This window comes from Sciurus vulgaris, assembly GCF_902686455.1.
Source record: "Sciurus vulgaris genome assembly, chromosome: 5".
Taxonomy (NCBI): Eukaryota; Metazoa; Chordata; class Mammalia; order Rodentia; family Sciuridae; genus Sciurus; species Sciurus vulgaris.
Genome location: NC_136465.1, coordinates 153,751,175 through 153,770,643, shown reverse-complemented (window position 1 = coordinate 153,770,643; position 19,469 = coordinate 153,751,175). Strand labels below are relative to the sequence as shown.

The 19,469-nt window shown below is 41.7% G+C and overlaps 1 long non-coding RNA gene across 3 annotated transcripts; it reads right to left on the bottom strand.

Annotated features, from left to right (window-relative positions):
• Positions 1–1,016: 1,016 nt before the first annotated feature.
• On the bottom strand, positions 1,017–17,622 carry LOC306662759. Of its 3 annotated transcripts, XR_013764219.1 has the most exons (4): positions 16,688–17,622; positions 13,561–13,764; positions 7,103–7,447; positions 3,917–5,483 (listed from the first exon to the last, which is right to left on the bottom strand). It is a non-coding gene; the product is annotated as an uncharacterized lncRNA (long non-coding RNA). The 3 variants fall into 3 exon arrangements; XR_013764218.1 differs by lacking the exons at positions 3,917–5,483; positions 7,103–7,447 and adding an exon at positions 1,017–2,009; XR_013764220.1 differs by lacking the exons at positions 3,917–5,483; positions 7,103–7,447 and adding an exon at positions 9,758–9,848.
• Between the last annotated feature and the right edge of the window lie 1,847 nt (positions 17,623–19,469).

Sequence of the window (19,469 nt, the reverse complement as noted above, 5' to 3'; positions counted from 1 at the left end):
CTGTGAATAATGGTTTGACGATCCACACCTGGGGTTTTCGAGGAACCCACTGCCAATGTGGCTAAAGTATAGCTAGTCATTTTGGGCATGACACTACTGATTCTTCTTCTCATTGGCTGTCCTGGCAAACTTTTTAGTAAGGATGACATATTTTGTATTTACGCTTACTCCAAAAGACAATGACTTCTCCACATTGTCTCTGAACTTCGCTTCCCAAGAGTTGGACAACATTATTATCTGAAATATTTGGGACCAGAAGTGCTCTGTATTTCATATTTTGGGGGAGCATATTCACAGATACATAATGAGATATTGCAGGGCTATATCTAAGTCTAAACGTGACATTCATTTATGTTTCATATATACCTTGGACACAGCCTGAAGGTATTTCCATACAGTTTTAAAATGATTTTATGCACGAGGCACTATCTCATAGGGTGGACCTTTCCATTTGTGGCATCTATTGGTGCTCAAAATTTTCAGATTTTTTTTTTATTTTCACATTAGGGATGCTCCACCTGTCCCACAACTAGCTCATTAGGCTTATGCAGCACCCATAGAATTTTATGTTCTTCTTCTGTTACATGCCACGTATCAGCCTCTTGCAGCACTTGCAGAAGCTTCACTTTAGAGGGAGTGAAACGAGTGTTCGAGGCCCTGAGCAAGTAGTATTGAATTTGGTTACTGCTCAGTCTCCTGGAATGAAGGTCAGCTATTTTATACACAGTGAATAAACTCATCATGGAACGTGAGGAAACAACTAATTGGACTATTTTATCCCATGAGATAATATCTTCTATTTGGTTACATCGTTTTGATATGTCAAGAATAGTTCAGCTTATTTTTATCCATTGCTTAATACATATATTCATGTGCTTTACAAGTGCTCAGCTCTAATGTCTGAATGAACAGGTGTGGGAACAATAGTTGGCCAAATATAAACTTGTGCAAGTTCACAAGTTTAAGAAGCATGGGCTTTCTTCTTCTTCTTCTTCTTTTTTTTTTTTTTTTTTTAAGAAAATTTATTCAATGCAGACATCCAGTGCATGATTAGCTGTCATGGTATATTCTGCAGTCGAAACTGTTTTAGTTTCAGTTGAGGTGATTTGTTGCCCCGTTTGCTAATAAGAGATGAAGTAGAAATCACTGTCTCCATGATAGTGCTATTCTGGAATCATTTTCCCTCTTCATTTCACTAAAAGCTCAATTTTACAATATTAAGTATCTGGAAGAGAGGCTGGGGTAGAGTGCATGCCAAGAATGTGTGAGGCACTGGGTTGGATCCCCAGCACCACATAAAAGTAAGTAAATACATAAAATAAAGGTATTAAAAAAGAGTCTAAAATAGTACCTAAAATTCTTCCCACAAAAAAATCAAAAAATAAACAATCAGACTTGTTAGGCCTCTGTAAATTTCATTACAAAGCAGGTGCCATTTCAAAGAAAATCAGTGGTTCTAGGATGAATTTAGAGCAGTTTCTTTGTCCTGATTTTTTCACAGTTAGGCAAGGTTTTGGCTTGGTTTTTTATTGTGCCTTATTATTTAGTTTTCAAAGCTTAGTTTAAGAGAGGCTGCTGGTTTTTGGTTTCCTCTCCTGATGTGTTTTGATTCTTCTTATTTGAGCACCTTTACATGATTGGGTGGCTTTCCTGCTCTTGTAGTCTGATACCCCCTTTAAAATCCTCATAAATATATAAATTCCAAGGAACAATAGCATTTAGAGAGGACAGTCCCTAGCACCTTTCCTAAGTGATAATACAAGTGGAAAAAATCCCTTGACTGTTGGAAACAAATGCATGTCCCAGAGTCTCTCTGATGGTGAGCCTTTCAAGGGGCAATGACAATTATCTGCTTGTGTGTCTGTTGAGGTGCTATTCAGTGAGCTTAAAAGGCCTTGATTTCAGCAGGTGGAACGTGGGCTTGATTACAGAGAACGGGTAGCCCACGCTTGGCCTTAATTCATGAGTTCTGTCCACAGGTCTGTCATTTCCCAGTCGTCTTAGTTTTTCTGTAATAGAATAGTAATATCATTTTCACTATAACTTTTAAATGTTTAAATAAGTTCAAACAAATAGAAGCCGTAACTGCATTGGAGACATGAATAAAATCAGTGTGATAATAATTTTGCATTCAGTTCCTCTCTCTTTCATAGAAATGACCTGTTTACTTAGACTGACCCAATTAACTGCTTAGTCATTGTATAGACCAAAATTCTTATTAGAGCTACATAACTAATAATTAATATGAACACATGGCTCTTAAACTTTAAAGAAATTTAAAACTCAATATCAGCTGGCACATAGTTTTCTTTGAAAATGGTAAGTTTAGCTGGCTGTGGTGGTGCACACCTGTAATCCCGGTGTCTCCCGAGGCTGAGGCAGGAGGATTGCAAACTCAAAGTTAGCCTCACTAACTTAGAGATGTCCTAAGCAACTTAGCGAAATCCTGTCTCAAAATAAAAATAAAAAGGGCTGGGGATATGGCTCAGAGTTAAGTGCCCCTAAGTTCAATCCCTAGTACAAAAAAGAAAAGAAAAGAGAAAAAGGTAGGATCATCTGGGACTAGTGTGGTTTACCTAGTGAGGCTGAGGTAGGAGGATCACTTGAGCCGGAAGTTTGAGGCCAGCCTGAGCAACATAGTGAGACTGTCTCAAAACAAAACAGAAATGAACAACAAGAAGAAGATAGGATTGTATCAGATCATCTTTTTTAGAATTAAAATTAAAACTTAAATTCAATTAAAATTCACTTAGCTATTGGGTTAAATCACGTAGTTCTATATATTTTGCCTAGATGTAAATCAGCCTGACGTAGTGAGAAACTTTGAAGCTTAGAAATTGTGAATATAAAAAGAATCTATGGTCAAATAACTTGGGAAGTAAATGGGATTAAAGAAAATATAAAAATAAAGTTTTTAATTAAAAAAACAAACAAACTGTGAAGCCGGGTGTGGTGGTGCACACCTGTAATCCCAGCTGCTTGGGAGGCTGAGACAGGAGGATCTCGAGTTCAAAGCCAGCCTCAACAAAATCGACTCTCTAAGCATCTCAGTGAGACCCTGTCTCTAAATCAAATACAAATTAGGACTGGGGATGTGGCTCAGTGGCCAAATGTCTCTGAGTTCAATCCCTGGTACCCCCCAAAATAACAACAACAAAAAATTGTGAATATAAATTTTGTTTCTTTCGAGTCATGTGATCCTCCCAGGCCCAACCACACTGAGTTTGATTTGTTAAATGATCCAGTACCTGTTCTCCCCACCCTGGGGGGTGTCTATCAGGAAATATAAATGGTGTGAAGAGTAGACAAGCTATTTGTAAACAGTTAAGGGTTATACAATGTGATTTAAAGTGAAAGTTTAGATACACCCTCTTTTTACTGTTACTGTTTAATAATAATTAACTATTATTTCATACACTGAAGTTTCTGGCCAAGACAGAAAGGCAAGAAAAAAGAAAAAGATTAGAAGGGCAGATTTAATCAACAGAAAATAAACTAAAGGAATAAACATCAGCAAAGATGGTGAATATCTGATCAATTAAAAATGTCTATCAACTTTATCAAAGTATCTTTATTCTCAAACTGTGAAGTATGTAGGAAATAACCTCACAAAGACTTTTCTGAGAAAATCTAAAACCAAGTTGTACATTTGAAAGAATCTGAATAAATGGAGAGATATGTCTTTGACATGTAAATATGTTATCTAAAAATTAATCTAAAATTAAATGCCTTTTCAAAAGAAATTATAGCGAGGCATTTTGTTTTGCCATATGAACTTGCCATACTTATTCTAAAATGTAAATGAAGGAATAAAGTTTCATATGCCTTAGTCTACTTTGGAAAAAACTCACCCTCCTGGATAAACCAGTTTGGAACTGGTACGCAGTCAAATAGACCCGTGGAAAAGGGACCCAGAGTCAGCAGCAGACACAAGCCTGTATGGGAACCTGCTTTGGGATAAACAGGGCACCATAAATCAGGGGGGGAAAGATAGATTACCTAAAATCCACTAAGTGGCAAGTGGGGAAACCATTCATTATAGCCACCCCTCAATATCCTTGGGGAATTGGCAAGAGAGCAAAATCTGAGAATGCTCACATCTCATAAATACACTGGTGTAGTATTTGCACATGACCTGGGCACATCCTCCCCTGTACTTTAAATCATGTTGAGATTGTTATAATACCTAACACAATGTAAAAGTCATAAGTAGTTAAGCTTTTTATTTAGGGAATAATTTTAAAAACCTCGTACATATTTAGTAGAGATGCATTTTCCCCCCCCCCAATTTTTTTGATTTGTGATTGGTTGAAACTGTGTATGCAGAACCTGTGGATATGGAGGATTAATATATGAAGGAAAGCAGGTTGGTTCACCGTCTCAATCATACACAGAACAGAAATTCAGTGCCAAAGTAAAATTATAGAGCTAAGAGAAGATACTGGAGATGTTAAAGGAGATTCTTGGTGGCCAAACCACAAAGCTGGAAATGTAATAGATTTGACTGCATTTTAAAAATTAAGAATTTCTGCTAAAGGATGGACCCCATAAGCCAAAACAGCAAAAAGATGACAAATGAGAAAAGATCTATATCTAAAACCCACAAGGGAATACTACCTAGAATATACCAAGAAGCATCAGGGTTTTTTTTTTTTTTTAATGAGAGTAATAATAATGGAAATTAAAGTGCTGAGCACAGAGACTGCCAAACAGTTCATGCTGTCTGTTTGCTATTACTAGTTCATCTGTTCTTATCTTCTGTGACAAAACTCATTTTGTATTGAGTCATGATATATAGAGCCTAAATATATAGAGCCTAAAACTCATGGTTTTAAGTTGTTAGCTTATGGAACTCCAGAGAAATCTTGTATAAATATTCAGCCAGTCTCCGTATCTACAGACCCTGCTTGATGATGTACTTGGATATACCGAAGGTTTGAAAAAAAAAAAAAAAAGAAAGGTGGGGATAATAGTGGTACTTCCTGCAGCACAGAGGTGTGCACCATGCAGCTATGGCGCCAACCACCAACGACTCTGCCAGGGCATGGGGCAAGAAGCCTGTCTCATGGCTCGAGGTGTGAATCTTGTGACTGTCATATTCTACCCTCACTGAGACTGAGTCCCGAGGGTGCTGTGTCCAGAGTGTCTGGGAGAAGCAGCTTCCCACTCCTGAGCTCTTGGTCCAGGTGTGATCTTTGGCTATGGGGGCTGGGAGAGCTGAATGGGCCAGGCCTCTCTTGCTGGGTTTCCTGGGGACTCCCATACCCAAAGGCAGGCTGGCCTCTGAGGGGTAGCTTTGCTCAACACCCACCAAACCTGCTCTCTGCAAGCACAGCTTTGTCTTTTTCAGATTTATGACCTCAGCTTCAGGGAAGGCTTTGGCTCCCCAAGTGTGACCCAAAAACTTGGGTGATGACTCACAGGGCAGAAGGCAGAAAGATGCAGTCAGTGGCAGTGACCCTAACTGGGTTCACTCCTTGAACCTGAAGGATGAATACAGCAAGTTAGCCAGGACCATCCCGCTGATAGGGAAAGAAGGGAGACTGAAGATAATTCTGTGCCACCAAAGTCACCCACACTGTCTCTTTCTAACCTCTGCAAACGTGGGAAATGCATATTCCTTTCTCCATTTTACAGATGCAAAAGACTGCAGCTTAAGAGAAAATTGTGGAAGTTACTCAGCTTCTAAGTGACTCCCTGGGACTTGAACCCTGGGTCTGTTTGACTCTAAGTCCCACACGTTGTTCATTTGGCTGGTTTTAAATTGTGCTACTGTTTATATCTGCAGACTTGGAGTGGGGATTGGATGGGCCTGGTGGGGCCTCCAGGGACGAGTGAGTGGCCCGTCCCATCCTTGTCGGATCTTGGCCAGTGGTTGTCTTAGGTTATGGAAAGCTAATTATTCTTCCCAGTACTGTGTTTGAACATGTGTTCCTGTGGTCAGCCCGTTTTAGGTGTGGCTTTGGTTTCTCAGCAGAAACTCTGTTCTCATGAAATAATGATATCCTTAAAGTGCTGTGCTTTGCTTTGCGCCACTCAGTGAGGGGGACACTTCCTGGAAGTACACTATACAGCACGGACGGAGTCTCTGCCCAGAAAGGAAACCAGGCAGGGCCTTCGAAAGAGACAGGAGCTTGCTTTCTGACAGGGAATTTCATTTCTCAGTGTTTCTGGGATCTGATGCTTTAAAAATCTGGTTCATGAGCCACTAACAGATGCAGTTGTCCAAACATCTGCAACCAAGGGCTGTGTGTGTGTGTGTGTGTGTGTGTGTGTGTGTGCACACGTGCATGCGCACACATGTGCATGCGCACACATGCATGTATTTGAGAGATCACAGGTATTCTTGTATCAATGCTATTAGAACTGAGGATTGTTGTAGTTTCATGCTACAATGATTTAATTAGAAATCAACCTCTAAGGTCTATGGCAATGATTCTACTACTACATCATCATCATTATTGTCCTTGGGGTAATAAAAAAAAAAAAAATTCGCAGTGTATTTCCTCCGTGCTGGGCACTATACTATTTTATGTTCACAACAATTTTCTAGTATGTCATTTAGGATTGTATTGACTAGAGGTAGCAGAAACTCAACTTCAATGGTTTGATCACATGAGGGATTTTTTTTTTCATGGAATAAGAAATCTAGCTGTAGGTACATATGGCAAACATAGGGCCCTTGATGCCATCAGGAACCAGGTTCCTTTGCTAAAAGATTTCTTCATGTTCACAACTGACTGTTCTATTTCAGTTGTCACAACTGATTTTTTGGTAAGAAGTAGGAAGTAGGAAAAGGATAAGAGATAAGAACTAAGAAGATAACTGCAAGCTGATTACATGCCCTCTAACAAGCTTTCTCAGAAACTCCAGCTGGTACCTCCACTTGCAACTCATGTTCTAGAACTGTGTTGCTTGACCAAGTCTAGTTGTAATGGAGTCGGGTAGTCTGAGAGTGTTTAGTGAGACTCTTGCTTAGTAAGAAAGAAAGATGGCTGGCTGCTGGCTATGTAACTAGCTGCACCTACCTCCAGTAACTAATATCTGTTCAATATTTATAGACAAGATAAGGACAATTAGAAAAATGTTTTCCAAAGCTCACCTAGGTAAGGAGTGACAGGTGAGACCAGAAACCCGGGCTGTCTGACTCCAAAGCCACTTTCTTAAATTCTGTGCTATAATTTGTTCCTGACTGGTGACATTTAGATTGGAGAACAAGGTTTCCTCTTAGGAACGGGAAGGGGAATTGACTTTTCCACTTCTTCAGAATAGAGTTAAGACTGACATCTGAAAGTCATGGGAAGCAGATTTCTGTGCAAGGTAAGGAAGTGTTTTCCAAATAGTAACCAGCTGTTACTGATGTAGGCAATGTGCAGACTCTCAGGAGCGCTTGTGAAGAGGCCGGCTCACCTCTCAGAGAAGATCCTTGAACTGGCAGGAGTCTGGTCTATGAAACCAAGTGACCGAGATAGAACAATTTTGAGAAAAAGAAGACTTTTGGATTCAGCATAGATGTCTCCTGGTTTGTCAGAACTAGAGTGACCATATCATTGATTTGTGGTCCAAACTGGGACATATTTTTAGAATAAAAGAAAGATTCATTAGAAACTATGTTGGGTCAAAAGGGGGAAATGCCAGGATTGGCCCAGACCCATTGGAGGCTGTGGCTCCCCTACCCCTGGGCTCCTGGTGGACACAGGACTGGGGAGGCCTGACTTTGTAAGTACTGACAGCTGGGTGATGGCCAGGAAGGACAGACACCCCAAGCTAGAACCCTCCACTTCTGTTGACTGAGCCTTCGAAGAGGCTCCATCTGTGATGGGCTTTGTTGACAGGTGTTGAAATCTTATAGACGGGGACAACATGTGTCACATTGGAAACATGAGCTGGACATAGACCCGTGCGCCCTGAGTCTCCTCTAGCATGACTCATTTTTAAGAGACACTGAGCTTGGATAATGCTGGGTTACTTTCTGACTCATGAACCCAGCCCATGCTAGGCTGGGAAGGACAAGGATTTTATACATCCTGATCACCTTCTGAGCTTTTAAAAATTGCTTTTCTGGTTTGCTTAGTGACCTTGAGCAAGTCACAACCTTTCTGAATGGTTTGGCTTCTCCTTTAGTGGAAATAAAATGGTGGAACTGATGGTTATGCAAGAGGGAAAAACGATTCAAGATCTTCCAACAAAAGATGTCACATGGAGCCAAGAGATATTATTTTTATGACAGTTATTAGCACAACTGCTTCTTGTCCCATCCCCTCTCATTAGGCCACAGGGCACAGAATAAACACAGGTTTGGCCAGTGACTGGTATTTGATGATGTTGGCACCAGAGATGAAGGGGAGGAATTTCTCTCTGGCTTTTATTTCACTATTAACCTGATAATGCCTGGATCTCGGTGCTTATGAGTGTGGAAACAGGAACCAGTGGGAATCTCATCTATTGTTTTATAACAGAGGCAGCCTGATCAGGAGACCTTTTAACAATGATGCTATTAAAATATTGTCTTTATCCTTCCTTAATTCCTTAATTCAATAAATATTGATTGAGTGCCTCTGTGTGCCAGGTCCGTTTCCCAAGCATAGAGCAAGATGCATAAGGACGAGCATTAAGCCCTCCAGTGTTTGTTGAATCAAGCTATTTGTGACAGGTAAAGTTCGAGAGCTGACTGTCTGTTATAATTTTGAAACTCTTACCTATCTTGATGCCAGGGGTAAACACAAAACTGTTCTTATCTATGTCCTAAAGGAACAAGTCCAAATTCCTTAGCATGGTATAGAAGAGGGGTCAGGGTTTGGCACCTGTTCACCTTTCTGTCTCATTTCTCACTGAGCCCTTTTTGAACAACAAGTTCCAGCTAATAGTCTTTTCTACAGGACCCTAACTATCCAGATCTTTTGTACCTCTGGGTTAGGGGTTGGCAGACATCTTCTGTAAAGAGCCAAATAGTATTTCAGTTTTCCAGGTCATGTATTTCTGTTGCTCAGTGCTGCTGTTGCAGTGTGAAAACACTATGGATGAAGTGTAAATGAATGAGTATAGGTGTGCTCAAATAAAACATTGCTGGTGGAATTGCAAATTGGTACAGCCACTCTGGAAAGCAGTATGGAGAATCCTAAGAAAACCTGGAATGGACCCACCTTTTGACCCAGTTATCCCACTCCTCGGTTTATACCCAAAGGACCTAAAATCAGCAAATTACAGTAGCACAGTCACATCAATGTTTATAGCAGCTCAGTTCACAATAGCTAGATTGTGGAACCAACCTAGATGCCCTTCAACAGATGAATGGATAAAGAAACTGTGGTATATATACACGACGGAATACTATTCAGCCATAAAGAAGAAGAATATTATGGCATTTGCAAATAAATGGATGGAATTGGAGAATATCATGCTAAGTGAAATAAGCCAAGCCCAAAAAACCAAAGGCCAAATGTTTTCCCTGATAAGTGGAGGATGATATATAATGGGGGTGGGGGTGGGGAATGAGAGAATAATGGGGGAACTTTAGAACATGTAGAAGGAAATGAGAGCGAGGGGGGTATGAAAAATGGTGGAATGAGGCAGACATCATGATCCTATGTACATGTATGGTTACATGAATGGTATGAATCTACATTCTGTACAACCATAGAAATGAAATGATGTACCCCATTTGTGTACAATGAATCAAAATGCAGTCTGTAAAAAATTTAAAGCTAAATAAAATTATAAAAAATAAAAATTGCAAAGAAAAAAAACAACTTTATTCATAAAAACAGGTAGCAGCAGCTGAAGAAATGGCTCTTGTTGGAGAGCGCTCACCTAGCATGCGCAAGGACCCTCGTTCAAATCCCCGGCCCCTCAGAAGGGAGAGAAAAAAATAAAAAAGGGTAGCCATCTGGGTTTGGGCCAAGGGCTGAAGGCTGCCAATCTTTGCTCACGCTATGGTCTTTTGCTAATCTCCTTTAAACATCTATTTTTCCCCTATTTATTTGGCCATTATCCATTTGCTTGTCGCTGAAAGCCTAAGGTCTTTCCCTACTCCCCTGGGTGGTCACTAACACTATATTCTGTACATACCACCCCTGTAGATGATAGAAACTCAAACCTATATATTTTCCCCTAACCTAATGAAAGTTTCATTAATTTATTCATGCATGAATGCCTTCAGTGAGTCATTCATTTCACAATATTCAATGTGTGCCTGCTACAGGGCCCACCATGGGGCAGAATGGATGACTTTTAGTGTTTGTGCAACACCTTCCTGAAAGTCTGGCCCAGAAAATACCCCTGATACATTCTTCTTCTTCTTCTTCTTCTTTTTAAATATATACATTTTTAGTTCTAGGTGGACATACTGCCTTTATTTTATTTTTCTGGGGTTCTGAGGATCAAACCCAGGGCCCTACGCATGCTAGGCAGGTGCTCTACCACTGAGCCACAACCCTAGTCCCCCTGATAACATTCTTTTTTTTTTTTCCAGACTATTTCAGTGGCTCCTTTTATTATAAAATCTTGGCTTTTTCTATCTTCGATCCACCATCTTTTTTTTTAATTTAAATTTTTATTTTTGCAGACTGCATGTTGATTCATTATATACAAATGGGGTGTAACTTTTCATTTCTACGGTTGCGCACAATGTAGATTCACACCATTCATGTTACCCTGATACATTCTTATTTGAATAAAAGGAGAGAGAACCCAGTAAAGCAATCCTTTGCCAAAGCTACACTTGCATCTTTGTTGTAAGTGCCCCAGGGTGAGAAACCAATGTTGAAATCTCTCTGCTGTGAGGAGGGAGTTGGTCAGGAGCTTTTCTTTCAAGATTTCTGGAGTTTGGTTTTGAATAGTTTGGTCCCTCCCACCTATTGTCCATTCTAGTCCCTTCTCCTAGGAGATGGGGTCCTACTTTCTGGTGGCTTCTATGGTGATATCTATGACCAAAAGTAATAGTACCAGCTTCCAGACTCCCACAGGCAGGTGGTGGACTCACGTGAGCTTGCAGGTCACCAACACAGTGGCCACACACTGCAGTGCTTTCCTTATTCTTACTTTTATAAGTGGGGACTTAAATAGCTCACAGCATGGTGATGTTGAAATAGCTTTTTCGGAAAGTCTAAAAAAAATGTTTTTCATCCTGTCTCTGGTTCTTTGAGGGTGATTTTGAGGTAAATGTAAAAAAAAAAAAAAATGAGGCCTCTTGATTATTCATATCATAGACATTATTTCATGAATTCATGGAACCAGAAAATATCCTAAGTAGGGCTTCCTCCATCTTCCTGCATTTGCAACCCACTCTGATTGTAAGGAGAAGAGTTACTTAATTGACTGTCACCAATGGCACCAAAATGACTTCATTCAGCCTCAATTCAGTCATCTTGGCCAGATGTCGATTTTCAGGGGTTACCAGGAAGGTAATGAGTTTGTAGTCAGAAGCAGAGAGAAGAAAATGGTTACAGCTGGTTACAAAACAAACATCAAACCTCCGCACTGTTTCTCATGTTACAAAGGCAAACAGGAAAGAAGGCAAGACAGGGGACTGTAGCACAGAGCTGTTGGGTAAACACTACGGAAACTGGAGAATGTTCTGGGTCTCCACTTTTTTTTTTTTTTTTTTTTTTTTTTGAATAGAAGGAACCAGTAAGGGAAGTGACAGCTCAAGAGTGAACACAAGGTTCTCTGTTCACAAGTTTACCCCACAGGTAAGAGCAAACTGTCAAAGTTCCCTTGTGTTCGGATCTTCTCACCAGCCTGAGCTTTTGAACTCCAAGTCTTCTGTGGGGGAACGGAGGTGGGAAGACCTGGCCGTCTGTGTGTGTGTTGAGGGAAGGGAGGGGGCAGGTCACAAAGTGACCTTTGGTTACAAAAGACAAATAAGGTAGTGGTGTTAACTGAACAGGACCACAAAAGGGTAGTAAACACAGAAAGGACAGAGTGGAGAGTGTGGCATTGGTAAGCTAACCCCATTGCAACAAGCACTCACGCAATTCAGTGGTAAGAAGCTTCTGGAAAGTTCCTTATTTAGTAAGCTGTTGTCACAGTATATTTTGAATGAGTTTAAAACAGTGCGTGCATGTGTGTGTGTGTGTGTGTGTGTTTGTTTTAGGTGGGCAAGACATTAGCAAACGAGTTTCACAAATAAATTTACTGCTAGATTGACTGAGGTTCTCAAGTTTAAAATAAAACACTGCCTTCACTTTGTTTCTGGCATGAACACTTTACTTTTGAGAATTCTCATTAAAAGTTTACTGTTACCATTTGGCCACGTCTAACAGAACCATATGCACGTGTCCTTTGACTCTTGACTTTCTACGTTAAGGAATCCATTGCATAGTTCTATTCATACATAAGTGCTAAAAATATGTTTGTGGGAGTAAGAATTTGGAAACCACCATTATGTCTCTCAGGAGGGGCTGGGTAAATTATAGGACATTCATATTATGGAAAATAGTGCAGCTGCACGGATTTGCAGCAAACCCCTCAATGCGTGCTAAATTTTGCTAAGGAACATAAGAAAGAGCATGTGGAAGGGTGTTGCTATGCAAATATAGTTGCACGTGCATTGGATATTTCTAGATGGATGCCCAAGAAACTCAACAGTGAATGCCTCTATGGAGAAGAATGGGAACCTGGGTTCTAGAGGTCGATAGAAATTGACTTCTACTCTATACCGTTTGGCACTGTTTGAAATTTTTATTGACCGGGTATATAAATCATTTTTTCACCAAAGAAAAAAATAATAGTAATGTCATTCCCTCCAAGTACTTGGATTCTGCTGCTGGTGGTATCTGTGCTCCATGGAATAGACTGAAATATCTGGTCTGATTCACAAACTAAAAATGATTTAAAACTCCATGGAAGAAGGCACCTTTCAGTTACGTGTATATTTGGGAAGAGTATTTTGGTATCTAATGAATAATAGAGAACATTGATTTGAATTGCTATTTTTGTGCCAGCAGTTTGGAAACTGGGGCGCAGCGCTTCTCCCCAGAAAGTGATGCCAAAGGCCCTTTGGTGTTGAGGGGCACCCTGCCTGAAAGCCTACAAAATCCTTAATTAAAGCCTTCCAGCTCTTCTCCTGTATTGCGATTCCATAGCTCTTAAGGAGTCATTCCGGCCCTTCTTTTGCCTGTGGATGTCCTAAGCGTGTTGAGAAGGATAAACACCCACTGATTTATTTACATTAAATAATACCCAGCTCACTCCCAGCAGCCAATAAACTCGGTGGCCTTTAGAAACCAGTCACATGACAGCAACCTAGCAACTCTTTTCTGAAGCAGGGCTCATGGCTGGAAAAATAAGTACAGAAGAGCAGCCAACACACATTCTTTTCTGAGACCTGCCACTGAATCAACCCTGGGTGCTCTGGGGGAGGGTTCATGACAGTGAGAACTTTATTTAACCTTTCTATTAATGTTTCTATTGGCCTGTGTTATCTCTTGTCATGTCAAGTGCACTGATAATTAACCCTTCCTTGGCCTATGCCACCTCTCTTTTCAGATTGTAAGCTCCTTAAGTGCTGGATTGGAATTACTCATTCATTCATTTACAACACAGATATTTAATGCCTACTTGCCACAGGTGTGAGCTTTTGCTAAGTGCTGGGGGTACAAAGAGGAGGAAGACATATCCCTTGCTTCCAGGATGCTCACAATCTTCTAGAAGTCTCTTTCCAGTCTGATGATCTTATTCAGATCCGGGTCTCCCAAGAGTATTGGCACAGAAAGCACCAGGAAGGTGCTGAACAAACGCTGGTTGATTGACAAGGCATTCAGCCTGTGGACCCAGGATGGTGCCATGAGACTATAGTATACATCACATTTTTGCTGATGAACTTTGAGTAGATTACCAATTTCTCCAGACCTCTTGGATATTTAGAAATATAATTCCTTCCTTTCTTAGATCCTTTCTGGATCTGGGAATGGAATTTCTTTTAGGGTTGAGGACAGTTATTCTGGCCCCACAATAGCCTGGGCTACACACTCTTTAGGAAGTAAGCTTTCTTTTCACATGGACAAAAAAACTGTTCCTCAACAAAGGGGCACAGGAAAGGGAAGGAGGTCAGGGAAAGCGACATTTCCTGAGTGCCCACTTAAGGCCTTGGACTTCACACGCTTCCCCTCATTTAGTGAACCTCCACTGCAGGAAAACAGCAACACCCATGAGCAGAAAAGAGATGTGCATTTAGGTTCTGGTCTAGGGGTCAGTGGGTGATATATTGCTACACACACACAGGTGCATATAGTTATGCTATATTTATAATTTTAAATTAAATGACTTATCACACACTCTGCTATGTACTGGATGCCTAAAGAATTAGAAGCCACAGTCTATGCCCTCAGAAGTGAAAAAAAAAAAGAAAAGAAAAAAAAGAAAGAAACACATCCAAAGTTAAATAGGCACATGAAAATTATGTAACAGTACAGAGAGGATTTTAGAGCTGGCTGGATTCACAGCAAACATTTAAACCAGAGTTTCCTAAAATAGTGTGTAAACATCATTGGTGGCATGAAAGATGATTTGCATATAAACAGCTTAAAATTTCATTAGAAAAATCCAGACCTAGCATATCAAAACCCTGAGTACATGAGGTTACCAAATTGGATGATTTAAAGATTATCTAAAGGAAAGCATTCAGTAAGTAGCTGTAGAGAAGATGTGGAATGGGGACATGGCAAAGAGTCTGCAAGCATCATTTGAATGGCCTGAGTCTGGGAAATGCAGACCAAGTTCAATCTCTGGGCTGAAGAAAGGTGCAGTTAGTTGCTCAAGGTCACGGAGCCACTGGAGATCATAGACCAGAAGGTAGTCACCTGACTGATCCTCTGCTCCCACATCCTCATTCATTCACTACTTCCTATTTTGCAGATGAGGAAATTGCAGCCCGAATAACAAGTTGTCTCGTTTGAATATGACTATCACGAAAATTCGACTGCAAAGTAGAAAGCATTGAGTTGGTTTGATGAAAAATGAACTTTAATATTTATAGGCTGCTTACTATGCATGCCAGTATTGCAAAGATTTCATACATAATAATTTATGTTAATCCCCCACCATCCTGTGAGACACACTTAGATATTTCTACCATCTCTCTTTTCATATGAGCAAGAGAAGAAGCAAAGATCAAGTAGCTTTCTTAGATTACTATTTTGCATAAATGGATTTGAACCCAGGTAGTCCAGCTCCAGAGTTTGTCCACTCAACCATGATCACATTCCTCACCAATAACTGAAGAGGTGAAAGGGGTAACTCATTTATCTGGTGACATTGCTAAGGCTTTGTTCAGACAATATGGTACTTTCCTGTCCCCTCCTGATTCGAATTCCCCGCTGGTGCCTTGACCATTCTGTGGAACACATGGAACTCACTTTTCAATGTCCAGGGACTCCCGAGAGGAACCCATGATTGCTGAGAGCAATCCTTTTATAAGGTCAATCTGTGAGTTTACTATGATGAGAACTATAAAGAAACTGTCCCACCTCCACGGTTGAGAGGTAAAGTGTCATAGACAGTGACTGGAGGGAGGGGTAGTTGGGGGACATGGTGGGGCTGAGAGTGACAGGAGAGGAGGCCCAGGGAGGATTGGCCCAGTGCTCTGCAGGGGGCCACCAGGTGCTGAGAAAGCCCTGCTTGGTGCCCAGCACTTGGCACAGCACCTGGCAGGAGCAGGTGCTCAAAGCTTTGCAGAGCGCATGGGAGCCTGGGTGGAAACAGAGCCCGGCAGGGAGGCGGGCAGCAGGGCAGAGACTGGAGGTGAGAGGGCACCAGACACACTTGACCTACTTTATAACTTCATTCCAGGTAAGCCCAAGGAGGACAGCACCATGCCAAATTGCCAGTCAACAGACCAGAGACCTTTGCCCAAACCACAAACAGCATTCCTGCTGTGACTGGCACTTTGGGCAAAGCCATTTCATGTTCGTTATTCAGTAGAGCGGCCCCCATTCAGGCTCTGGGCACACCTCCATAGCTTGACAGTCTTCATTCTTCCACCCTGTAGGGTGCTTCAGGGTGGGCCACGGCCATCTGGGGCCTGTCACCAGCCTCCTCTGCACTGGTGCCACAAGAGGATCAGCCTGTGGCATTTCTGCCTATCTCTCCAGCAGGTGCTGACAGCCGAGTCATTCCACACACCTTTGGGGCAAAGCACTGCCCACAGCCAGGGCCAAGTTCAGAGCCTGAACATTCTTTCAAAGTCCCGGAGGAGACCCTGGAGGGCCTGATGGCACATTACATAAGCCGCAGGTTGGGGACAAGCCACTGATGGGCAGACCCTGGTGCCCCGGAATTGCGCAAGCTTTACGCACTTGTGAAGTGTCGCAATGCAACTCCGTGTCGCTATCAAAAATGTGAGACGTCCACCCAGCTCACACTCAGACTGCACAAAAGCTCTTTGCCACCAGGTGGTTAAGGCCACTTGAGCAGGCCCACAGGAGGGACAGGCCGCCTTACTGTAGCTCTTGGCCGGGGAAGCCGAACACTCAGTACCTTGTGCCCCACTAGCCTTGGGCAGCAAAGGCCTCTGATAAAATGTACTTTTTGCGTGTTTGTTTTTCCTGGCAGTCTCATTTTGGGTTACAAGTGGCTCATTATTTCCATCCCATAGATCCACTCTTGCCTGTGTTTCATTCTCCTCTGGTTTTCTGAAATAAATGAAAGGTCGGTAAAATCGTCGCTGGCAGACCCCACACGTACTGACCTTGAGCAGAGACTGAATTTCCACATGGCTCACGCTGTCTCCAGTTGATCCCATGTGGGAGAGGTTGGCTGCAGAGGCCTCCTAAAAGCAAGGGCTATAATTATATTTACACTAAAGCACTTGGTGCCATTAAATGCCAGGAAGTGGCACGGACCTTCCCCTCGCTCGAGCCCTTTCCAGAGGACATTGGGCAATTGTCAGAGGTTGTGAAGTTGGAACTGCATTGTCCCCAGATAGGTCATTTTCCCTGCAGGACAGCTTGGAGGCAAATTTTATTAAGTATCAAGTAGCTGACCCAAAGCAGTATAAATAGCAAGAGAGCACATGACAGGCCCAGGGACGAATGTGGCTGGAGCTCAGGCCGGAGGCCTGTAATGTACTTATGGATGGCACCCGCTCACAGGTGTCTGCCCAGCAACCGTCAGGGAGGGCTGGAGAGCCACACAGATGGAGATGATAGAGCGTAATCTCAGGGGGGAAAAAAAAGGCTTACTTTTGAAAGTTGGACCCCACAGTTAACTCAGTGAAGGGACCTAAGAATGGGTAGGAGGTTAAGTGTCATTTGGAACTAGAGACCCAGGCCAGCCAGGTGAGAGCCCAGGGCAAGCCTGGAAGCCTGGTTTATATTGGGAGGGATTGTGAGCAGTCACATAGGCAAAAGGAATCGAGGCTGAATTTTTCAAGGGAAGTATAGAGAGAATTTCTGTTCAGGTCTGTTCTCCCCTGCATCCTCACTTTGGCTTTGGGATGCATCACATAGTGTAAAAGAGCAGAAGGCTGGGCCAGAGATGACAGTCAGGAGAGGCCACTGGGCTGTGCCAGGACAGTTTCCTAACCCAGCTGTTTCTTGTCTGTCCTGTCTCCACTGGCCAGGGCTGTTGACATGTCACAAGAGAATCTGTGTCCCCACAATGATGGAAGAAGTCTTTGGGAAGAATGGCCTAAGTGGGCTGTGGAGACGAATTTGCTGCACATTCTACTTAGAGATGACAAATTTCTAAGGCATCCCTAGCCCTGCCTGCAACTTCCTGTATATGTTGTAAGGGAAGACATCTGCTTCTACCAGATCTAAATTCCAAAAATATTTTGAGGGGTGGCAGTATAGTTATAATCTGCCCCCGTCCCTGTTTGGGGGGCTACTGTGGGTTAAACTTGGGGTCTTGCACATGTTAGGCAAGTGCTCAACCACTAAGCTACATCCCCAGCCCTTTTTAAAATTTTTTATTTTGAGACAGGGTCTAGCGAATTTACTGAGGCTGGCCTTGAACTTACGATCCTTCTGCATCAGTGTCCCAAGTCACTGAGAATATAGGCATGTACCACTGCAACTGTTTTTTATCTGACCTTGTTAAAGAAGACAAAAGCCATCTCAATACATCACTTCTTATAGGTTTATTGAAAATCTGCATCTTTACTTTGTATCTAGAGCAAAGATATAAAGGCCATTGGCTTTCAGAGGCCATGAGAGGCTGATGTGGGCAAGGGATTCTTCAGAGAATGTGGGGCATGATTAAGGCTCTGTCTCCTTTCCCAGACTCACCTTTGCTCCTGCAGACTGTCAGCTTCCAACTTAATATTCACTCTGTTTCTTCCTCCTCAGTAAAACAAGTCCAACCTGGTGATGTGCCTGGCTAAAACCCAACATTTCTCAGCTCCCTTATAGTATGAGCGGCTAAGGAAATCTAAGGAGATATTTTTGTATGGTCAGGATTGCCCAATTAAACTTGAATTTTGGTAAACAGTGCATAATTTTTAGTCCTAAATATATTTGTACATACAGTATATTTGAGCTACAGTGCATAATTTGTAGTCCTAAATATATGAAATATATTTGTATTTTTATTTGCCAAATCTGGAGAATCTATGTGTAGGGTTTCTGGGAAATAGGATAAGACACACTTTTTGTCCTTATTTTCCTTTATTTTCTTTCCTGGGACACGGATGGGATTGCTGGGGTTTCAGCAACCACCTTGAGTCATGGTTAAAGATAGCAAAAGAGAAAAACAGAGGACTTGAATCTCTAATGACTATAACTACAGACTTATTTGTGTGTGAGAATCAACCATTGATTTGCTTTAGCCACTAACTGTGCCTCTGTGATTTGAATTCAGTTGCTCTGATATAGCCATAATGAAGTGTGTATTGTTGTTTGTCATGTTTGGTTGAGTCTGTTTACCTTGTGCTTTTGTCTCTTGTGTACCAAAAACACCTCTACTTTTACTTACTATATTTTTTAAGGACCCCAAGAGAGACGGGCAGTGTTCCTTACAACCTATGAAATGGTGCCCTTAACATGTGCTTCTACAGGTGTTGTTATCTATTTTGCAGGCTGTATTTACATTTTTGAGTGATTGCTTCAGATAGTAACAACAATAATAATAATAAGAAGAAGAAGAATATTTCTAAGAAGAATAGTTCTTATCTATGCACAAAGATTTGTCCTAAAAACTCAAATTCTATAAAATGATGTTCTGAAATCCCTAGAACCATATTTCAAAACAATATTAACATCTTCCCTAAGAGGCTACCAAAATTAGTTTAGGAAAATCATGTTCACAGGAAAACCTAATTTGCAGTGTGCATCAATAATTCAGGAATGATGGGAAATCTGATGCCTTCCACTTCGTTAGCAAGTCAGCTGCTATGAGCATCCACTGGAAGGTATTCTGGGAGAAGGAGGGGGCTGCAGAGCTACCCTCTTTGCGTATAAGCCCAAGTTAACTGGCTAAGCATGGCTCATTGTCCCTGGAAAGAGCAGTTACTTGGGCTATGAACTGTATAA